The 5,758-nt window shown below is 43.5% G+C and overlaps 1 pseudogene; it reads right to left on the bottom strand.

The window, feature by feature from the left end:
* Positions 1-213: 213 nt before the first annotated feature.
* On the bottom strand, positions 214-5,034 carry LOC136542743 (E3 ubiquitin-protein ligase DIS1-like; annotated as a pseudogene).
* Positions 5,035-5,758: the final 724 nt, after the last annotated feature.

Below are 5,758 nucleotides of genomic sequence, written 5' to 3'. Positions count from 1 at the left end.
GATTTTAAGACAAGCGAACGGGGCCTCAGTCCTTTGACCGGTTGACCTGTGCAGGTTACCTAGGCAGTTTTGGCTCACCGAGAAGGTTGCCCTGCAGGCCGCAGCTGCAGGCACGGCACGGGCTCCGGATATAAGAGGTCAAATATTAGTACCGTGCACATCCATGCTGCCGTTGTAGTTGCAAATGATGTGCTCTACCTCTCAGGTTTCCTGTTGAACAAAATAAACAGGCTAATAAACAGGCTTACATGAATGATGTGTACTCTCAGACAATCAGATCTCAATAACACTTATATACCAGCTGGAGCAGAGAGTGGTTGGAGCTAGTAACTCATTGGTCAAACTAAAAAACAATGGTGGTCCGCCGTCCAATATAGAGTGAGTCTGATCCACAGACAGAGTGAGCCGGGATACATCATTTACATTTCATGGAGTCCACAGACGTGCCATCAAGGGCCGCCATGGCCAGCTCTCAAGAGGTTCAAAGCAAAGAAGAGATTTGCCTCCGGTTCTCTAAATCATTCGATGCCACCACACAACGACACAAGAATCACCCACGACTCAAAGATTCCAACTACCACCTACACCACCCTACAAGGTTCCTGGATTCCATGCTTCATGTCATGGTACACCGGAGGAAAGGAGCACACGCAACGCATGCCTGCATACTGGCGACTCACTGCTCCTTCCAGATCCTCCCGGTGACCCGCAGCTTGAGCTCCTTCCTGTCGCCGCCCGAGAAGAAGAGGGCCATGTTGCGCTGAATGATGAGCCCGTCGTAGCTGTCCCGGACCTTCCGGTGGCTGTCCCTGATGCTCCGAGGCACGCCCTGCCATGTCATCTTGCGCCCGTTCCCTCCCACCTCCAGGCTGTAGCTGTAGTTCTTGGCCTCGGCGTCGTCGCCCATGAACCGGAGGAAGGCGATGTACACGGGCGCCATGCCCAGCTGGAAAGCCTCGAAGTGCAGGCAGAAGTACTGGCCGAAGCAGCTGAAAACCTGGAGGATGATTCTGTGATTAGCTAAGGCATACTCAGTTCCCATGGAAACTAAAACCAAAAACACAGGCTTCAAAAGGTGGGATATAACGTCCCTTTTTAAAAAGCAAGGTGGTACTATAACACATATTCTACTTCTACCCAGAGAAGAAAAACATGTAGAGCTGATGATAGCAAGCAATCACTTTGTGTCTGTAGTGAGTACCATGACTGACAGAGCTGATCATGACAAGAGTGAAACTTTTTAGCAGTATGTACCAGGGCTAGTGGTAGCTGATAAATGTGCACTTGTTAAGCAATCAGAAAAAAACATGAACTCAATGCTAAGATCTAGATCAATAAAATCTACATATACAAAATTGTCCTAGGTGTTCAGGTCAATTAGAATATCATGTTTACAAGAAGAATCGACATCCTAGAGCCACAAACTTATACTGAGAATTTAGATCCAGGTCAGCACAAAAAAACATGAATTATGTGCTATGATTCTACAGTACAGAAGTCGGTGAGCATTACCGTGAGCATCCAGGTAGCATTATCAACTTCATGAGGATTTGACTTGACATAACGATGATTGAAGGTGCTTCCATTGTGCATGTCAACCTTGTGGTCATCTTTCAAGTGATTTACTAAATATGCAATATCACCAGCAACTGTGCATTCAGATCCAGCATATGGACAAGTATAGGGTCTGTATTGGCACTGCGATTCATGTTTCAGCTTGCAATAGTAAGGGTATATTCCCAAGCACCCAAAGTTCTCGGTACTTGCATGGAAGCTCTAGTGATGCAGCCACCTTTTCCAGAGCAAGACATCTTATGTTACCAAGTTCATGCCTGCACGTTGGACAGCGATTATGAACCCTTGGCTTGCATCCAGAACACAGAGTATGTCCGTTGGAGCACTGCACCAACACATGCAAAAATAATGTTAAAGACAAGCGTGCTAATTCAACTTGCTTTGTAGGGGAATATGAGGTTATGTTCAACATAATGAACCAATAGCAAATGTTAAGAGTCCCTCCAGAAAGAATCTGTGCTGCCACAGACAATGTAGAAAATGAAAATAAAAAAATACAGTGTGTCAATGTGTGCATTCAAACATTGACTTGCAATTGCTATCTGTAAAATCTCAACTGTGTCAAGGGCGTTGATGCCCAAGACAGGAGGCCCTTGGCTACGAAGCTCGTAGCCAAGACCGGTAATGGCACGGGGTTGATCCCCTGGGCGCCCAATTGTGAAGGGGGTGAGATTGAGAGAAGAAGAGGTAGATTAGGAGATAATTGTTCTTGCTTGATTCAATCTCAACTGGTTACAGGGTATAAATAGAGGAGCTCAGCCCCTAGGTGCCCAGCCTCTGGCTCCTTGTTTCTCACCCCAACATTAATCCTAATCTCTCATTAACTCTAATCTCTTCCCTAGAATTCTAATTGCCATTGATTACAGCCGGCAACTCCTGGGATACTGTCCTAGCTGCCCTGGCTGCATCTCGAGCCCTGGGACGCCTTGGATACTGGCGCCCCCACATCACAAACTGCATATATGCAGCCTAAAGCAGAACTCTATTCAAAACTCCCAACATTCGGCATATTAAAAGGCTAGAATAAGAATAGAATATCACAAGTATATGCTTCAGCTGAATGTAATTGAGATTCAGTGTCAACCAGTACCTGATGAATTGGAGGATACATAGCACTCAAACACACAGGGCATTCCAGTAGCTCACGCACGTTGCCATAGCTTGCCACATTTGGTTTCGGTGAATGCTGAATATGATCACCAACAAGTTCAGTGACATCCAGCATTTCCTCATTCTTTGGAGGATCAATAACCTCAGCATGGCTATCATCAATATAAGTAACTGATGCCATGGGGAACCTCTAGGTCGAAAATCCTATTTGGAGGAAAATGGGAGCAGTGGAAACATATCAGGCATACAAGTTAGCAAGAAAAGATTTAAAAGAGAGAGAGAGAGAGAGAGAGAGAAGCAATTTTTATCATCAGCAAAATCACTGAAGATATTAAAGAATAGAAGCATATCTTATAATTCAGAAAGAAAAAGACAAAAACAGTGCCTTATCAAACAGCCTCAGTTTTCTTTAGGAAGGACAAATATTTATTTCATTTGCTGAACCCCGAGGTAATCAGATATATCTTTTTAAGGGCAATCATAAACTAATTGGACAAACTTGAAGGGTTTTGTACGAGCAAAGCCCTAAAGGCAGCAATAATACAGTTGGACCACACATAAAGGTTTTGTACGAGAAATTTTCATTTTCATTAATGAAATGAAAATCATGAGCAACCATGCATGACACTTTGGAGGTTTGACCCAATAAGACAATGTTTTGAAAGCTGGATTGCAGGAATTTCAAAAGAGACAGCTCAACCAGGAAATATTCACACATTCCAAATAGGACATAAGAACGCCTGTCATATGCACAAGACTTTTAAGTGAACATTTAAAACCAAAAAAAAAATATCTTAGGTTCCAGAGCATTTTCAGGCTTTTTCCTTGCAGATTTAATGCATGTTTGAATCATTTTTTTTTTCATTGCAGGTATTTTGCTGACAAGTGAGTTTAAAGAGAAAACTACACTAACAATGAATAGACAAAACTGAAGTTATAAAACAGCATCATTTCCCAAATATAGCAAAGAGCAAGAAAGTTTGTTCGCCAGTTGATCTAGAACCAATTGATTCACAGGAAGGAGCAAGAAGAACACAAGCCCGAGGAGAAAAACGATGTACGGGGTGGAAAGTTGGTGGTGGAGAACTGAAGGCAAATGATGGGCGTGGTAGAACATGATTACATGAAATGGAAAAAGGGGTGCCAAACTGACACTTCCATCAACCTCCACCACACCTTGTATTGCTCCGAAAGCAGTAGGCCGGCTACTACAACAGTTGCAATCAATCACCCCCCAAAAAGAAGGGCAGTTCATCACATAAAGCTATTTCCTCATCGCATAACGAATTGCCAGCAACATGCAGGATCTCTAATAATTGCCATTTGACAGAAACCACGGGTTTTTGCAGTGGGCATACCGAAACAGTGGACAAAGGAAATTATGGCAACGTGGTGCCAGAAAGATACAGGCATCATAACACAAATCACAAATGAGCACATCATGGCTACTCCGAAGGGAACACACCATAGAAATTGAAGTCATATTTATTAAGGAAGGAAAACCGAAGCTATTTCTCCTAAAAAAACCAGAAACTATGGGCCTGAGCCTACAGAACTCCATGAAATTGTAGGGACATGAAAATGATGATCTACTATGATTGCACAGAATGGCGAGCTTAAATGACTTCTAAAGAACGAAAGGAGAGGGAACAACTCCGATGACCAATATAATCTTTTAGAACTAAGAAACAGTCCCAGGGAAAAGATTAACATAGCATCCCATATGTGGCCGCCCAAACATGTGACGGGTTAATCAACAATAGCTTGCGCTGCATTTAGCTAACCAATACGCAATACACACACAACAGCGCGCATTTAGCTAACAATACGCAATACACACACCCACATATATATAGAGAGAGAGAGAAAAGTTTGGAACCAAGAGAGACCCAGCATCTCGACACATAACCAGGCAACACCTGCGAATCTACGATCATTTGCAGAGCCGCCAAATTCCCCAAACAGGACTAGACTAGAACCCTAATCCACAACCACGCGCGCGCTCCAAGCGCCCCGCACCCCCTGATCTCGCGCTCACACATGAGCAACAACGGACAAGAATCGCAGGAGCATTGCAAAGCCAGCCCCAAGATTTAAAAATCCAATCTTTCCTCGGAAGGAAACAACGAAACCGAACAAGCGGGAGAACAATGCGTCACCTCAGAGGGGAGCCGCGATCGAAACCGGATGCCAGGGCGGAGAAGTCGATCTCCGGCCGGCGGATGGGGCTTTGGCGTGATGTGATGCCACTGTGCCTGTGGGGGAGGGAGGAGAAGGGCTCGAGAGAGGAGGCAACGGCGTTCGAATTAAAGCATCTCTCTCTCTTCCCCCGAGCAGGCCAACACCGAGAGAAAGTTACGGGTGTCTTCTTTTACCTCGGGGTTTGGAAGTAGGGGTTTAATTTAAATTAACATAAGATTCTAAAAAAATTTAAAATTAACACAAGCGTTTTAATTTTACTCATGTAAAGCACACAAAAAATTGTCTTGAAAACACTCGAATACTCTCATTTTATGAGGATTATGTATATCTTTTTAGTAAAAAAGATACTGTAATTTAGATGAACACTCCTGCTAGGCTGCTAGTAGTATGCTCTCGCGGAATCGAATAAAAAAATGGAAGTTCAGAGCTTTACTGGAGTATACGTACGTCTTTCGGAATGACGGTACTGAAAGTGGAAGTTCAGCTTTGGCAATTGCGAAGACAAAGTTAGCTTTAGCAGGGTGGCACATCCAGACGGACACTCAGGCCTCGTTTAGACTGAGGTTAGGAATCAGTATTCGGTACTGTAGCACTTTTGTTTGTATTTGATAATTATTGTCCAATCATGGTCTAATTAGGCTCAAAAGATTCGTCTCGTAATTTACAATCAAACTGTATAATTAGTTATTTTTTTATCTACATTTAATACTCCATGCATATGTCCAAAGATTTGATGTGATGGAAAGAGTGTGAAAAAACTTGCAATCTAAAACAGGCCTCGCTGAAAAAGCAAACAACAACGGGAATCAATTTTCCCAATCGAGCATGCCGTTCCAAGAAAGAAGAAACAACGGGAACGGATTGTTTGTTT

The sequence above is a fragment of the Miscanthus floridulus genome, chromosome 3 (assembly GCF_019320115.1).
Source record: "Miscanthus floridulus cultivar M001 chromosome 3, ASM1932011v1, whole genome shotgun sequence".
NCBI classification, from domain to species: Eukaryota; Viridiplantae; Streptophyta; class Magnoliopsida; order Poales; family Poaceae; genus Miscanthus; species Miscanthus floridulus.
This window is presented reverse-complemented; position numbering and strand designations above follow the sequence as displayed.